The sequence below is a fragment of the Lissotriton vulgaris genome, chromosome 1_1 (assembly GCF_964263255.1).
Source record: "Lissotriton vulgaris chromosome 1_1, aLisVul1.2, whole genome shotgun sequence".
Taxonomy (NCBI): Eukaryota; Metazoa; Chordata; class Amphibia; order Caudata; family Salamandridae; genus Lissotriton; species Lissotriton vulgaris.
In genome coordinates, this window is record NC_141685.1 from 65,947,834 (window position 1) to 65,966,200 (window position 18,367).

Genomic DNA, 18,367 nt, shown 5'->3' on the forward strand with positions numbered 1-18,367 from the left:
TGGCATCAAATGAGATATTTGTAATACTTTTAATGAATTATCAGATGTTATTTACTAACCCTGCCCACCTAGACTCTTCATCTATTCCTTTTTCCAGTGATCTAGGAACAAAGGAATTGGCCTTGTTGCACTCAGTGCTTTAAATGCCACCATAGACAGACGCTGTGTCCAGTTAGCTCAGTGGAATTCACCCTTTCAAATTGTGCGGATGATAAGGACTTACTTGGTGGCCCAGAGCTCATCATGCTCCTTCGACAGGACCAGGGCACTGCAACACCTGAAAAAGAGAAAAAAACAGCACAACAGTAAAGGAAATGAAAAAGGGTCTAGATAAGGAAAACACAAAACAGAAGAAAGAGAAAAAGGCTATCTTCCACTCTCACCACATGTTCCAGCACAGGAAACCATAAGTTACATCTAAACACAGTGCCCCCAAGGTCAGCACCAGGTGCAGCTCCACCGGCCACACCACCCTAAAGCAAGCCCTGTGTGCATGTGTGTCCACACACATGTACTGTGTCTTTTGCTTGTAGTAGATAAGACAGAAAAGGGTAGGATGGTAGGATGTAAAGAGATGGAAGTCAGATCCAAAGAGAAACAACGCTGAAAGACAAACAGAGGGATTATAGTATCACGTGCTGTAGAGGAGGAGACAAATGTGCCAATAGTTAAGGAACTGGGGGTCAAAACTGACCTAAAAAGGAACTGGACCTGCACTACACTCCCAACACGTTCCAGGAGGAATGTGGCTCCATCAGGTGATTATCAGAAGTTTGATAACAACAAGAATAGTGCACAGAGGGAGTAAAATATTGAAGCTGAAGAGACAAAAACAAAAAAGAGATCAAGAAAGGTGTAGAACTGGCTTTTGGAGACCCCCCCCCCACTAGGGAAGTCAAAGCCAGTGGCGCAGGGAAACGCCTTGAATCTACGGGTCCTTCTTGCATCAATCATACATTACCAAAAGAGACCAGGACAACCAGCCGTGGAGGGAAGCAAGTCATTTATTAGCTCGAGCTAAGGACAGAGGTCCCAGAATGGTACAAAGACAATTCTACGGAGACTGCTGTTTTCCTTCACAGCTTACACATATTTATAGTACTGGCAACCCCCCTTACACAATGCAAGTTTCTCACCTGTCCAGTTTTAGTTAGGCCTCGTGTTTCATCAGCCTCGGGTGGCGCACTCGTGGTAAAGGAGCATGTCCCTCAGGTGGCGTTGGTCTGACTTCCGTGCTCACATGGCGTAGTCACAGAGCATCTGTTTCTGTTTACACAACACACACAGCCTCTGTCTTCCGTCACAAGGTGCAGTCACAGAGCGCCTGCTGCTGCTGGCGCAATACACACAGCCTTTGTTTTCAGGACACAGATGGTGGTCACAAGTCACAGTGGCTGGTCATGAGAGGCTGAATTACCAACAGCTGACAGGAAGTGGCTGAACCTCTGATGCAACCGGAGGACAAGGTGCACGAGCAGCTTTTCAGGAGGCTCAACCACAAGGAGCAGGGGGTTAAGCTAGGTTCAACAGAGTCACAGAAAGCAATTCCTTATCAGGTTTGCCGAGAGCATGGCAACACAGAATGGAGTCTTGATGGTCATTTTTAAACACAGTTCAACAAAGGGAATAGAGAAAGAAGAAACAGGGGAAAAGGAAACTTACAGTTATAGGAATCCTTACCTGAAAGTTATATTATATGTTGTTCCTCCAAGGGTGGCAGTCACGCTGCACTACTTGGTGATCCCAGAATACCTTGAAAGGAAGTAAAGAAATAGTTTTGCTTCAGACGATCATACTTCATCCCGTCTTCCAAATAACCGTCCTGAACTTCCAAAACAAAAGAATCTCTTGTTCTCTGGAGGCCATTGTCAAGCAACTCTGGTTATGAATAAATACTTTTTTTGGTTCAACAACCACAATACTCAGCTGGAAAAGGTCTCTGTGAATATAGAGTACACCCACAGTCTCAGAGAACAAACCCCAACAACCCAGTCCACGTCTTCATAACCCCCATCTTTCCATTTAGATCCCATGAAACTTGCAAATCAAACAATCTGGTTCACAAAAGGCATATTAAATTCTGTCCACCGTTCATAGATAATTCAACGAGACTCTTAGATTGTTCCAAACCATGTTCTCTGAACAACTACAATTCAAGCTCAAGCTGATGCAGAGTTCAAATGCTGAGCATTGGAAGCAACACGGCATCAATGTGTTGGCGCTTTCAATTTATAAATTATTTAAAGGTTGTGATACGGAGGGTCAGTGTCTTGTGAGCCCTATAGGACGGCAACCCAAGAACTAGACCTCTCCGAAATATATGGATTGGGCAGGAGAAGGCAGAAGATAGAGCCTGCAGGGCACACAAGAGCCTCCCCCCTTCCTCCTCCCGTAGCTCGCAGTGTCACTGGCGTCTCAGAAGGAGGGGCCAGAATCAGAAATAACTATCTGTAAAGTCAATTGACAGACCACCACAACAAATGTGTGCTAAGAAATAAGAAAACGTTTTTCTATAATATCAAATAGCAAACAGACATAGAAACGGCCTAGTTAAAAATCAAGGAAACGTTCTTAAGTACAAAATCAGTAAGAGGATTGACATGTAGTCTGACTTTAGGAAAAGTGTAAAATAAAACAATTCCAGCAAATATCCCAAAACAGTACAGTTTATAAGTTTTTAGACAGAGAGAACACATTATTGACATGGTTCATGATGAGGTAAAAATGACAGCAACCAATGAATATTCATGAAAACATGGCACAACAAAATGTAATTTAATAAACCACACCTACAAAATGAATAATGAATTGTGACTCTTCCCCTAAAAGCCACAAGTTATTTTACAAGGTTATTCCCTAACATAATAACTGGCTCTTAATCACAGTTTATGTTTGTGCCATTCATCATTGACCCAATTTGTACGGGAACATTTTCTGACAGCCTATTAGTTATTTATTAGAAATGCCTACAACTTGGACTCCTTTCCCCAGAGGGGTGGGTTGGGCGCTCCCGTCAGTCTGACTGTGGAACGGGAGGCACATTTATTGATTAAAAGAGATGCTGGATTCCCATTTACTTCTTCTACAAAAGGGCCACTCTGGGTGACCTCTAGGACTGCCCCAAGCATGCAATCCTTCCCCCATCTCAGGCACCGTCATTGTGTCTGATTCACTCCAGTAGAAACTCCTAGTGTGTATGAAAGTTGTGGAAAATCATTATTAATCAAAAAAGGATTTTATTGAAGTCTTAAATTTGTTGAGAACTTGGCGTTCTATTCTGCACTGGGCTGTGGCACCATCTGAACTGAAGGCATGTTCCAATATATCTGCCTTTGATTCTGCATGCTCGGCACAGAGGCCAGTTGGGCTGGAACCATTGACTGTGACGGATGTATGACATTACAACGCATGCTTTTACCACGCATGCCTTTATATCGCAGGTTTTACAACGCATGCTGTTACAACGCATAGCGTTGAGGGGTGCTGGATAGTGAATAGTTTAATTTACTATTCCAACTCCAGTCCCCGTGGATAGTAGGGAAGTTGTTGGATAGTAAATTAAATCGAATCCCTATCCTAGAGCGCCCCCCAGCGCAATGCATTGTAATGACATGCATTGTAATAGTTGCGATGTAAAGGCACTGCGTGGTAAAAGTTGCGTTGTAAAGGATGTTTCCCACTGTGACATCCCATTCTGTGCCATCTGATTCATGTTCCAGTTTCCCAGGTTCCTGCAAACATTGCAAGGAGCATCTCATTCTGCACATTAGTGTTTGAGGTATTTAAATTGCCACTGTCAGTAAAACCTATACCATAAGCAGGGCCGGACCGGCCGCAACAGGCTTCAGGGTTTACCCGGGGGGCTGGAAGAGTGGGGGACGATTGTTCAGTTCTGGGAAACATATTGGTCACTGGGGGCTGGTTTTGCTGTGGTGCTGCTATTTCACCCCCTGCAACAAAAGAGGTAGGGATCTGGGCCATCAAAATTGTCAGGCCTGGTTTGGGTTCCCAGTCTGGCCCGGCCCCAGAGGGACAACATTTCCTCCTTCCACATACTGAACATCATTACTCTGCACACCAACACCGTGCATATCCAAATTCACACCTCAAACAAACCCAGAATCAAAACGAGAATGCAATCCGTGAGAACCAATTTCGTCACCAGTTTGGAAAAATGTTGTCTGAGCCATCATTATTTTTATTTTGATTTTCTTCTGCTTAGTAATAAAATTGTCACTACAGAACTTTGGTTACAACAAAATCTCATCCAGAATGTTAGTCTGCAGCTCTCACATTTTGCTGGATATATGCAGTACCTCGGAATGCAACCCTAAAAGATGCACCCTCTTTTACCCGGTCTTTGCTTTTGCAATATTGTCACCCTTCTGGAACATTTTTGTCTGAGCGCTCATTTTTTCTTTGATATATTTTTCTACTTAGTAACACAATTGTCACTACAGTTCTTTGCGTAAAACAAAATCTCATGCAGAATGTTATTCTGCAGCCCCTCACATTTTGCTGGATATGTGAACTAACCTCTGGATGCAACACTAAAAGATGCACCCTCTTTTACCCGGTCTTTGCCTTTGCAATATTGTCTGTAAATCTGCATTAATCTCTTGTGTATATATAATAAAATATTTTGAGGCACTTCACTCCGTGGCTCTTCAATTGGCCAGTTTACAAGCAACTTACACTCATTACACAAATCTCATGGAGCAACAATAAACAAACTTAAACTCAGCTCTCGACAACCCCGCCTGGACGAACAGGCCTCCTCTCCACTGCATCCCTCCTGAAGAGGCGCGACCTTCTTTGAACCACCCAAGAACAGGACAGGCCTCACCTCCTCTACACCCTCCTGGACAGGCCTCACTCACCTCCTCTGAGCCCCCTGGAAAGGCCTTGCTTCCTCTGCATCCCCCCCCCCCGACAGATCTCGCCTCCTCTGTACCGCCCTCCAAACAGGCCTCACCCCTTCCACATCACATGGACAGTCCTCTCCTCCTCTGCACCCCTGGACAGGCCTCATCTCACCAGCACCCCTGGACAGCCCTCACTCACCTCCTCTGAGCCCCCTGGACAGGTCTCTCCTCCTCTGCACCCCAGGACAGGCCTCTCCTCCTCTGCACCCCAGGACAGGCCTCTCCTCCTCTGCACCCCTGGACAGGCCCCACCTCCTCTGCACCCCTGGACAGGCCTCACCTCCTCTGCACCCTTGGACAAGCGTTGCCTCCTCTGCACCCCTAGACAGGCCTCACCTCCTCTGCACCCCTGGACAGGCCTCACCTCCTCTGTACTCCTGGACAGGCCTCACCTCCTCTGCACCCCTGGACAGGCCTCACCTCCTCTGCACCCCTGGACAGGCCTCATCTCCTCTGCACCCTGGACAGGCCTTGCTCCTCCTCTGCACCCCTGGACAGGCCTCACCTTCTCTGCACCCCCTGGACAGGTCTTCCCTGCTCTGCACCACCTTGGACAGGCATCACCTTTGCTGCACCTCCCAACCCCTTGCCCGACATGCCTCATCTCCTTTGCACCCATGTGGATACATCTCACCTACTCTGCCCCCCCCCCCTCTGGAAATTGCCTCCTCGTCTCTGCATCCCACTGGCCAGGCCTCACCTCTTTAGCACACCCCGCCCTCTTCATACAGGCCTCACATCCTCTGCACCCCCTCTGGACAGGCCCCACATCGTCTGCACCACCCAGTAAAGGAAAAGTCTCACCTCCTCTGCACCCAATGGACAGGCCTCACCTCTACTGCACCCCCTGCACAGGCCTCACCTAGAATGCAGGTCCCTGGACAGTCCTCACCTCCTCTGCACCCACTGCACTGGCAGCACCTCCTCTGTACCATGCTGGACAGGCCTCCCCTTCTCTATACCTCCCTGGACAGGTCTCACCTCCTCTGCACCCCTTGGACATTCCTAACCTCCTCTGCACCCCACTAGACAGGCCTCACCTATTCTGCACCCCCCAGCTCTGGACAGGCCTCACCTCCTCTGCACTGCATTGGACAGGCATCGCCTGCAGCCCCCCATCGTGACAAGCTGTTATATAGTCCCAAAGTACATGTGATTGAAAACCCTGAGGGAGAGAAGGAAGAGGAAAATAATTTTATTTTTCAGATTGAGGAAGGAAACTTGGAGGAAAAAACACAGTATCCCACATGTGAGATTAGTCTTGATGAGGAAAAATTCAAGGTATATGCAGACTCATGTTCCCTTTTACTCTGGTGGAAAAGTAAATATTTTACCGAGAAGTTTACTAAGCATAACATCAAGTTGGAAAATGCTGATATAAGTCCATCTGGGTACAATAGAGAACCTATTCCCTTAGAAAAGATGGTGAGAATGAGAATTTCATTTCCAAATAGACACACAGTGGGAAAGATTTATATAACCAAGCAGGGATCAAGTCTTCTGGTGTGGAAACATCAGAAAGAATTAGGAATTACCCTGGACCCCAATAATCATGACCTAGTTTTACTTATTGATCCCCCAGAAGTCGGAACCAATCTCACTATAGAATTTCCAGATGTAATGAAAATTTGGCATTGTTAAAAACTTACATGCATAAAATTGTTCTAAAAGAAGGTGCTTTCCCAGTAGTTCAAAAAACACGTTCTATTTCTTTACTTATGAGAGAACCTTTAAGATTGGAAATTGAAAAATTCGTCAACCAAGGTGTAATTCAAGAAATACAGAGCTCTGCTTGGTTGGCACACAAATCACAACCAAGGATAGTGGTCAGAGTATTAGACTATGTGTGGACTTAGGGACCACATTTTATCAATCAACCAATCAGAGTACTTGTAAAGCGCGCTACTTCCCCGTGAGGGTCTCAAGGCGCTGAGGGGAAAGGGAATGCGGTTACTGTTTGAAGAGCCAGGTTTTGAGGAGTCTTCTGAAGGAGAGTAGGTCTTGGGTATGCCATATGTGGGTAGGGAGGGTGTTCCAGGTCTTGGCAGCGAGGTAGGAGAAGGATCTGCCGCTGGATGTCGTACGTTGGATGCGGGGCGAGGCTGGCGGAGCGGAGCTGGCGGGTGGGAGTGTGAAAGCTGAGTCTGCTGTTCGGGTAGGCTGGTCCGGCGTTGTGGAGTGCTTTATGTGCGTGGATGAGGAGCTTGAAGGTGATCCTCTTGTCGACGGGGAGCCAGTATAGGTTTCTCAGGTGGGGGGTGATGTGGCTGCGTCGGGGGGCGTTGATGATCAGTCGGGCGGAAGCGTTTTGGATGCGTTGTAGTCGTCGTAGTTGTTTGGCTGGGATTCCTGCGTAGAGTGCGTTGCCGTAGACCAATCTGCTGCTAATGAGGGCCTGTGTTACCGTTCTTCTTGTTTCGGTCGGGATCCACTTGAAGATCCTGCAGAGCATGAGGAGGGTGTTGTAGCAGGAGGAGGATATGGCTTTGACCTTCCTGGACATGGAGAGGGAGGAGTCGAGGATGAATCCTAGGTTGCGTGCATGGTCGGTGGGTGTTGGTGCTGTTCCCATCGTGGTCGGTCACCAGGAGTCATCCCAGGCTGAGGGGGTGGGTCCGAGGATGAGGACCTCCGTCTTGACAAAGTTCAGTTTCAGACGGCTGCTCCTTATCCAGTCTGCGACGGCCTTCATTCCCTTGTGGAGGTTGGTTTTGGCGGTGTGTGGGTCCTTGGTGAGGGAGAGGATGAGCTGGGTGTCATTGGCGTAGGAGATGTTGAGGTCGTGATGGCGGGCTACTTGTGCGAGGGGTCCATGTAGATGTTGAACAGTGTCGGGCTGAGGGATGCGCCCTGGGGGATGCCGCAGATGATGTTGGTGGCTTCGGATTGGAAGGGTGGGAGGTGGACTCTCTGGGTTCTGCCTGAGAGGAAGGACGTGGTCCAGTCCAGGGCCTTCTCTTGGATTACGGCTTCTAGGAGGGGTGTCTTGAGTGTGCAGTGGCATACCGTGTCGAAGGAGGCCGACAGGTCCAGGAGGATGAGGGCTGATGTTTCACCGTTGCCTAGTTGGTGCCTGATGTCATCTGTGGCGGCGATGAGGGCTGTCTCAGTGCTGTGGTTGCGTCTGAAACCAAACTGGGACGGGTCCAAGATGTTGTCTTCCAGGTGACGGGCGATTTTCTCAATGACCTTTGCCGGGAACGGGAGCAGGGAGATGGGCCGGAAGTTCTTGAGGTCCTTGGGGTCCGCTTTGGGGTCTTAAGGAGGGCATTGATTTTGGCGTGCTTCTAGCTTTCCGGGAATGTCGCTGTTTCGAAGGAGATATTGATGACCTTCCGTAGTTGTGGTGCGATGGCTGCGTCTGCTTTGTTGAATACGTGGTGTGGGCACGGGTCTGACGGAGATCCTGAGTGGATGGAGTTCATGATCTTGCGTGTCTCGTTGTCATTGATGATGGACCAGGAGGTCAGGAGGTTGGTGCTGGTGGTGTTCGCAGGGGAGGTGGTGTCTGGCGTAGTCAAGCGGTCATGGTGTTGAAGCTGTCGTGGATGTCAGCGATCTTGCAGTGGAAGAAGATGGCTACTGAGTCGCACAGTTCTTGTGAGGGCGGGTTGTCGTTGGTGGTGGCGCTGGTGTTGCAGAGTTCCTTTACGATGCTGAAGAGCTCTTTGCGGTCATGTGCGTTGTTGTCCAGCCGGTTTTTAAAGGAGAATCTCTTGGCTAGTCTGATGAGGTGGTGATGTCTTCACGGTGGCGTCCTTGTGGGCTGCGTGGTTGTCCGGTGTGCATTCGTGGAGCCATGTCTTCTCCAGTTTCCGGCATGCGCGTTTGGAGGTCTGGAGCTAGTCTGTGAATCAGATGGCTCTATTGCTGGCATGGCTGTTGGAGGGTTTCTTGAGCGGGGCGAGGGTGTTGGCGCAGTCGTCGATCCACTGTCTGAGGTTGCGGGCTGCGGCGTCTGGGTTGGTGGGGTTGCTGGGTGGGTTTCTGGGTGAGGGTGAACAGCTGGTCGTCGGTGGCTTTGCTCCAGCAGCGGCGAGGTAGTTGTTGGGTGCGGTGGTGTGTGGTTGGTTTCTTGAAGGTGAAATGGATGCAGCGGTGGCCGGTCCAGTGGAGTTCGGTTGTGTGGTGGAAGGTAACATGGGAGCTTGTGGAGAAGACGGGGTCCAGCGTGTGCCCGGCGGCGTGGGTGGGTGCGGTGACGAGTTGTCTGAGGCCGAGGTTGGCGATCAGGGTGGCGGAGTTGGCGTCGTTGTTGTTCTCAAGGTGGAAGTTCAGGTCCCCGAGGAGGATGTAGTCCGTGGAGGCGAGTGAGTGGGTGCTGGCGAGGTCGGCGATGGAGTCGCTGAACTGAGCCTGGGGTCCAGGGGGTCTGTAGATGAGTGTTCCTCTGAGGGTGGTGTTGGGGTCGGTGTGGATCCGGAAGTGCAGGTGTTCGGCGGTGTTGAGACAGAAACCCAGAGAGATAGAGAGAAGAAAGAGAGAGGGAGAGACAGAGAGAGAGGTGAGAAAGAGGGAGGGAGGGAGAGAGAGAAATGGGGAGAGAAAGAGACCCTGACCAGGACAAGCACTGTGCTCCATCAATACTACAACCATACTTCAATCCTCCTCTACCTCTCACTTTCTCTTTTTCCTTTCCCGCCGCCGGGGGGACAGACAATCAGGGGCCGCATGAACGACTAACCATCGGCCACACGATCTAATACGCAGCCCAACCGAACCAACAGGGTGGGACAGGGTGGGGGGAATGAGCGGGAAGCTGAGACATGAACAATCGAGAACAATCGAGATCATGCGATCTTTATATAACTATGTAACCGGCCCGGAATGCCAGTACTACACTTGCTATGTCTCCCCCCCCCCTTGGGCGTTTCTTCTTGTATATCCCTTTGTACCCCTGTATACATACTGTACCTTGTATATATATACTCTTCTTTCAATAAAAAATTACAGAAATTAAAAAAAAAAGGAAAGTCACCCCTTTGTTAGACCTCAGTGGCCACGATCCTGCCCCTATGAATAGCTCCCTTCAAGAACCACAGCGGGGTCTCCGTCCCACTGAAGCTGCCCCCACCTGAGCAGGTGCACTTACCACTCACAATCACGGAAGGGGCGAGAGTTGTGAACTCATGAAGGTGGGGTCAGACTGCGCCCCCGAAGAGAACAGAAGCGCACAGAAGGTCCGGCAGCAGCGTCTGGTGTCAGGTGGTCCCACAGTGGTGCATCCTCCACTCGAAGACCCTCATCATATTAGGCCCAGGAGGGCAAGCAGCCATTACCTGCTCTGCTTGGACGGAGGACGCTGGTGGATTCGGAACCCCAGACCCCCGTTTACTGAAAGAAATATTGCCCCTTCGTAGACTGCTGCCATTAAAAGACATCCCTCTTAATTGAAAAAACCCTCGGTTATTGAAGGAGCAGGGGCGTAGCTAGAGCTTGTGGCGCCCGGGGCTATCCTTCAGATTGCCGCCCCCCTGGGAGGGTGCTCGGGAAAAAGGACGGCGAGCACCTGAAAGAGGTCCGAGAGACACGTAGTATCGCCGCTAATAGTTACCTCGATCATGCAAGTTACATGCACATACATGACACGGTCCAGGTCTAGACAGCCCCGTCCCCAAAATAGTGCCGCCTGGGGCGGACCAACCCAACCTAGCTACGCTCACACTCACTCTTCTCTCCATCCATCCTTATCTCCATCCAGCTATTCATCTCACATGTTAACACGTCAAAACAATATGGAAAGAATCCTTTTTCTTCCTCAAGACCCTACTGAATAAAAACCTTACATAAATTTCCAGGATTAAGATCTCCACATATTACCCAGCATAGTGACAGAAATAGAAGAATCCAGTGGACTGTATGTAGGCCTTGCTCTGTTACTCAAGTGCAAAACCCAGCGTGTACAAAAGGCAGCAGTAAGGCTTCTTCTACATCTTACAGCCACAGAGCTTAGTAACGTATGTCACACCTCCAATAGCCCCAAGTTTCTCAGAGGATTTTCTTCGAAGGGCTTGGCATAGTCCACAAAATCACCTACTGAGCTTACATGAGACATGAATGTCCCTGACCAAAACCTAGAGTCAGTATCTAGACACCTCCCCTTTCCACAAGAGGGGAAATGACACCCTTCTCACTCCAAGCAGCTAATATACCATGAGACATGTTTCCTAGATTAATTTACAACTTTTTAGAATACCTAAGATTTAGGAACGATCTAAAATAAGGCACTTTCCCACATCTACTAAACAATACGCAAATACTAGTGAAATGCCATCTCACCCTTTATGGCTGCTTACTAAGTTCCCACTCCTGTCCACCTAGGGACTTTAGATTCCATCAACGAGCCTACAATCACCTACTACCCCTATGCATCATATATCAAAGTCCAACAACAAATCATGATTGAATCACCATATCCATCTATCTTCTTTTACTTATTTTGCTATCTTTAATTTCTTTCCTATATTGTCTTATGAGGCTGAGCTCGTGCTTTTGCTTATATTATGCTCCTGTAGAACCCCTATATCATTACCGGTTGCAAAGTATGCTGCTTACTTACTTATTTCCAAAATTCATTTTAATTTAGCTGCTTGTGTATACTTTTGTAATAAAATGTTCCAAAAACCACAGAAAAAATAATGAGGCAAGAGGGTAATGTGCAGATATAAATACAAATATACACATGAGCAGCCGTGCAGCAATAGGGGGATCTACCCACTTCACAAAGGGAAACAATAGTAAAAGGAAAAAAAACATTAAACTAGAAGGACGCATTGGCTGTTGGCAGAAGCAAAATTTGAATGACACTACAATAGACCAAAGGATGAAGAGAGCCAACTGAAAGCCTCTGGCTCAAAAGTATTATATAGGAGGTCAATGAACTTCAGGGGAGCATGCAGCAGGCTGCACTGATGTATGCTTCCCTCAATGCCCTCAGGCCACTTTCCCAAAGTGGAAACTGTCTCTCCAGGACAGCTTCCACTTTGCAAATGTATACCACCAATTATGCGGGTGGTATCCTTTCAATGCTTTGTGACTGCAAATGGGGGCAGCAACCATTGCTATATGACCTTCTGAGTCACAAGGAAGTGGAGCGTCATGTTTATACACCGTTTTTTCTTGCAAACTGCAAGCAGTTGCAAAACGGGCATTGCGAAGTGCAAATCCATTTGTGACTCCTGTTTTCAGTACATAATGACACTGGGTGGGTTATGCACTTGGATTGGCTCCAGTTTTGTTCACCAAAGCCCTGTGAGTGCAAAACGCGTTAGTACATCGAGACCTAGGTCATGTTTCTTTAAAACCTTTGCAATAAAGGAGTAGGGGGTGTGAGTTAGTGATGGAGCATGCATGAAAGATTCAGTTTCTGATGACAAAATATCAGTCACAGGGGACTATTTTTACTCCTCGCCATTCAGTCACAAGAAAGACAAATAAAGATTTACTTTCTGTGTCTTCAGCTTGTGGCGGCATGGTTATAAACAGCCCTGTGACTGATGGATTGTCAGGGATAATTCCATACATTAGCTACCAAAATATATCGCTATAATCGGAGGCCACAAGTCTAGTTTCCTGTCAGCCTGCAGCGTGTCATTTCAAGCCGCATATGCATCCGTAGCCCCTCTAGCAACATCCCGACCCGCGCGCAGCCCTCTCCAGCTCCTCGCTACCCTTTGCTTCATTTGCGCCTTATTTCGGCGCTCTTTTAAGTAACGCACTGACTTCCTGCTCGGCCTTCTAAGCTATTTTAACGTTTCCATACTAGTTGCCCGTGGCGTGGCCTCCTGCACATTTAGCGCCTACATATGTAATTGCATTCCAGTGGTATGCCAAGCACTTTACATCAGCTAGATGAGATTTAGTTCAGGCAAGGTGAATATAATGCATTTAGTAAGTGCCAATATCACAACCTTCAGCCCTAATGCGCCGGTTACAAGATAAGCCTCGGCAATTACCGTTTTACAACATTGCGGTGGTTTTCATTGCACTACTAGGTGCATCGACTGTACAGTAAGTGAATAATTTGCTGCTTAACTCAATAAGGCTCCAGTTGAGTGCAAATGGTACCTCTTCACACCCAGCAGGAGCCTATGTGGACCACAGAGCTGTGCGTGAGCAAACAAAATAAATGAGGTAGCAAACAGTGCATTACAGGAGGAAAAAGTGACAAGTGTGCAGGTTACAAGAGAAAACAAAGTACAATTTGAGGTATAATACTGCAATATACGCTACAGTGGCGTAACGAAACTTGAGGGGGCCCCCCTGCAACGCACATGGAGGGCCCCAACAGGATATGCATATGCGAGGCCCCAACTGCAACTACAAACAAATGGCTGACCGAAAAACAAAACACATATTGCCAGGCAAAGTGTGGCCTGCCTGACGGCAAAATCAATCTGGATAATAACCTCAGGACGACTCGGGCCTCTCTCCCTCTGTTACGTGAGGAAATGCCAGTTCCTGAAACTGAGTCTAAATGCCCACCTGCAGCTGCAACCACCGACATTAATAAAGCAACAAACCTTGCCTCAATTACTTCAAAAGTGAGCGTCCGTTCGTTCCCCAAGGAAACCTCAAAGTACACGCAGAAAACAGTGTCTCCTCTGTGTGTGTGTGCTACAGAGCCGATGGGGCCCTGGAGCACGAGGGCTGCTGCGGGGCCTAAAAATGACGTTTTAATGACCCCAGGATGCATCCCACCCCACCCTCTGAGGCTCGCCTGCCCTGCAGCTCCAGTGGTAGGCGCGAATGGGTGGCAGGATATTAAGTGACTGCCGGTGGCCACGCAATCTCTCAAGTCATTTCCGGGATGCCTCACGCGCGCACTTTTAATTCTGCTGAAATGCGCTTCACAATGGTTACCAGCCCCATGCCCCCACCCTAAAAGAGCGAAGACCCACGGAGCACTATTGAATTTGTAAAAGAGGCCACCGCGAGGTGTAATGATGGGGAACCGAACACAAGTTATGTAAGCACTTCACATCCCAGACGGATGGGAAGTGCTTACTGGCTGCATGGGGGGGGCTGCGTGGGCCTGTGTTACGACCCTGATATGCTAGACACGCAGGTATAAGAACAATCGTTACGTCAATTCGGCAAGTGGGTTGCTGGATAAAAATTCAAAATGGAATTAATTATCGCTTTACCTTAATGTGGCCGTCGGTGTCGGTGTCTCTCTCGACTCGACTCGAGGCGGCACAGATGGCAGGCCAGTCCCAGTGCATGCAAGCACCAACAGCCAAGTCAAGAGAGCGCACTGCGCACGCGCTAGTCTGCGCCACTGCTACAGCGTGGGCGGGCGGGGGCTGGCCAAACAGATACCCAGGGCCGTCATTGGTAGCGCTTAAGGCTCTCCAGCCCACACTCCGGGGCAGAAGGCAGTGTCTGTACTCTGCGCATGCGCGGCTGTAACCCAGCAGGCTCTCTCCAACCCACACTCCGGGGCAGAAGGCAGTGTCTGTACTCTGCGCATGCGCAGCTGTTAACCCAGCAGGTTCTCCAGCCCACACTCCGGGGCAGAAGGCAGTGTCTGTACTGTGCGCATGCGCAGCTGTTGACCCAGCACTCCGGGGCAGAAGGCAGTGTCTGTACTCTGTGCATGCGCAGCTGTTGATCCAGCAGGCTCTCTCCAACCCACACTCCGGGGCAGAAGGCAGTGTCTGTACTCTGCGCATGCGCAGCTGTTAACCCAGCAGGTTCTCCAGCCCACACTCCGGGGCAGAAGGCAGTGTCTGTACTGTGCGCATGCGCAGCTGTTGACCCAGCAGCCGCTCTCCTCAGCCTACGCTCCGGGGCAGAAGGCAGTGTCTGTACTCTGCGCAGCTGTTGACCCAGAAGGCTCTCTTCAACCCACGCTCCGGGGCAGAAGGCAGTGTCTGTACTGTGCGCATGCGCAGCTGTTGACCCAGCAGCCGCTCTTCAACCCACACTCCGGGGCCTTGGTCCCTCCGGGCATGAGCAGGGGCTGCCTCGAGTGCCCCCCATCCTCCACGCAGTCCTGTTCGCCATCTTGACTTGGGTAAGAATCACCTTGGTTTCTTCTTGAGTTTGCATCTTGGAATGACGGCACTTTCAGTTTGCTGCTTGTTTTGAACACAAATGATGTCATGAACTCTGTGGCTCGACACATGTCGTCTGTAGGCGTTTTTCAACGAGCTGGCACAAATACTAGAATGCAGCATCATACAAGACTCATGAGACTGTTTTTTTACTAGTGGTTTCAGGCTTATGATTCTCTCTTGCAGGGTTTGGAATCTGCTTATAACTTGTACCTTTTTTACAGGGTTTTTTAAAGACTGTTATTCTTGGCTAAGCGGCACAGTCTTTCATGCACTAAGATTGTGTTTGTAGTTTTGTTGTTGATGTGCATTTTCATAAGTTATGACGAAGGACCTTTCTGGTCCGAAATGCATTGCAGTAGTTGGCAGGGGTCATTCATGTGTGCACTGTGATAAGGTTTCTGAAAATTATCACTATAACTTACGGTCCTGGTCTGACTCTAAAGGAATGAAGTTATGATGCAATGCCTTGTGTTTGATTCGAAGTGATGATGCAATGCCTTGTGTTTGATTCGAAGTGATGATGCAATGCCTTGTGTTTGATTCTAAAGGAATGAAGTGATGATGCAATGCCTTGTGTTTGATTCGAAGTGATGATGCAATGCCTTGTGTTTGATTCGAAGTGATGATGCAATGCCTTGTGTTTGATTATAAAGGAAGGAAGTGATGATGCAATGCCTTGTGTTTGATTATAAAGGAATCAAGTGATGATGCAATGCCTTGTGTTTGATTATAAAGGAATGAAGTGACGATGCAATGCCCTGTGTTTGATTCGAAGTGATGATGCAATGCCTTGTGTTTGATTCGAAGTGATGATGCAATGCCTTGTGTTTGATTATAAAGGAAGGAAGTGATGATGCAATGACTTGTGTTTGATTCTAAAGGAAGGAAGTGATGATGCAATGCCTTGTGTTTGATTCTAAAGGAAGGAAGTGATGATGCAATGCCTTGTGTTTGATTCGAAGTGATGATGCAATGCCTTGTGTTTGATTCTAAAGGAAGGAAGTGATGATGCAATGCCTTGTGTTTGATTCTAAAGGAAGGAAGTGATGATGCAATGCCTTGTGTTTGATTCGAAGTGATGATGCAATGCCTTGTGTTTGATTATAAAGGAATGAAGTGGTGATGCAATGCCTTGTGTTTGATTCTAAAGGAATGAAGTGATGATGCAATGCCTTGTGTTTGATTCTAAAGGAAGGAAGTGATGATGCAATGCCTTGTGTTTGATTCTAAAGGAATGAAGTGATGATGCAATGCCTTGTGTTTGATTATAAAGGAATGAAGTGATGATGCAATGCCTTGTGTTTGATTCTAAAGGAAGGAAGTGATGATGCAATGCCTTGTGTTTGATTCGAAGTGATGATGCAATGCCTTGTGTTTGATTCTAAAGGAAGGAAGTGATGATGCAATGCCTTGTGTTTGATTCTAAAGGAAGGAAGTGATGATGCAATGCCTTGTGTTTGATTCTAAAGGAAGGAAGTTATGATGCAATGCCTTGTGTTTGATTCTAAAGGAAGGAAGTGATGATGCAATGCCTTGTGTTTGATTCTAAAGGAAGGAAGTTATGATGCAATGCCTTGTGTTTGATTCGAAGTGATGATGCAATGCCTTGTGTTTGATTATAAAGGAATGAAGTGATGATGCAATGCCTTGTGTTTGATTCGAAGTGATGATGCAATGCCTTGTGTTTGATTCTAAAGGAATGAAGTGATGATGCAATGCCTTGTGTTTGATTCGAAGTGATGATGCAATGCCTTGTGTTTGATTCTAAAGGAATGAAGTGATGATGCAATGCCTTGTGTTTGATTCGAAGTGATGATGCAATGCCTTGTGTTTGATTCGAAGTGATGATGCAATGCCTTGTGTTTGATTATAAAGGAATGAAGTGGTGATGCAATGCCTTGTGTTTGACTCTAAAGGAATGAAGTGGTGATGCAATGCCTTGTGTTTGACTCTAGAGGAATGAAGTGATGATGCAATGCCTTGTGTTTGATTCTAAAGGAAGGAAGTGATGATACAATGCCTTGTGTTTGATTCGAAGTGATGATGCAATGCCTTGTGTTTGATTCTAAAGGAATGAAGTGATGATGCAATGCCTTGTGTTTGACTCTAAAGGAATGAAGTGATGATGCAATGCCTTGTGTTTGATTCGAAGTGATGATGCAATGCCTTGTGTTTGATTATAAAGGAAGGAAGTGATGATGCAATGCCTTTGGTTTGATTCGAAGTGATGATGCAATGCCTTGTGTTTGATTCTAAAGGAATGAAGTGATGATGCAATGCCTTGTGTTTGATTCTAAAGGAATGAAGTGATGATGCAATGCCTTGTGTTTGATTCGAAGTGATGATGCAATGCCTTGTGTTTGATTATAAAGGAATGAAGTGATGTTGCAATGCCTTGTGTTTGATTCTTAAGGAATGTAGTGATGATGCAATGCCTTGTGTTTGATTCTAAAGGAAGGAAGTGATGATGCAATGCCTTGTGTTTGATTCTAAAGGAATGAAGTGATGGTGCAATGCCTTGTGTTTGATTCTAAAGGAATTAAGTGATGATGCAATGCCTTGTGTTTGATTCTAAAGGAATGAAGTGATGATACAATGCCTTGTGTTTGATTCTAAAGGAATGAAGTGATGAGGCAATGCCTTGTGTTTGAGAGAATGCAGTATAAGATGCTCCACTTTACCTTCCCTCTGCAGTGCACTGCAACTTCGCCCACTACATGTACTTGTGATGTACCGGAAGCATATACATCTTGGTTGATACATTGATCACGTTATTGTATGTCAAACTACATGTAGGTTACTCCCAGTTATGTGTTTGTAAAAAAAATGTCAAAACTCCAGTGAAAGTTCATTGTCAATCTTTAAGCCATGGCTCGCTCCTCATGAGTTGCGTGAATCAATCAATCAATCAATCAATAATATCACTTGTATAGCGCGCTATTCACCCGGAAGGGTCTCAAGGCGCTTGGGGAAGGGGGCCGCTACTGCTCGAACAGCCAGGTCTTGAGTTGTCTCCTGAAGGCGAGGTGGTCCTGGGCCAGCCGAAGGTGGATGGGAGGGAGTTCCATGTCTTGGCCGCCAGGTAGGAGAAGGATCTGCCTCCGGCGGTGGCTCTTCGGATGCGTGGTGCGGCGGCGAGGGCGAGGCTAGCGGATCGTAGCTGGCGGATGGGCGTGTGGAAGGTCAGGCGGTCGTTGAGGTACTTGGGGCCCAGGTTGTGGAGAGACTTGTGTGCGTGGGTGAGGAGCCTGAACGTGATCCTCTTGTTGACGAGGAGCCAGTGCAGGTTCCTCAGGTGGCCGGAGATGTGGCTGCGTCGAGGGATGTCTAGGATGAGTCGGGCGGAGGCGTTCTGGATGCGTTGTAGTCTTTTCTGTAGCT

General features: G+C 47.9%; 1 long non-coding RNA gene across 1 annotated transcript in view; it reads right to left on the minus strand.

Annotated features, from left to right (window-relative positions):
• LOC147737313 (uncharacterized) overlaps positions 1-14,109 on the minus strand; it is a 70,840-nt gene extending 56,731 nt beyond the window's left edge. The window contains exons 1-3 of the long non-coding RNA XR_015296418.1: positions 14,072-14,109; positions 1,681-1,752; positions 224-277 (exon numbers count right to left, since the gene is read on the minus strand). This is a non-coding gene — a long non-coding RNA (uncharacterized LOC147737313). The remainder of the gene's footprint in view (positions 1-223; positions 278-1,680; positions 1,753-14,071) is intronic.
• Positions 14,110-18,367: the final 4,258 nt, after the last annotated feature.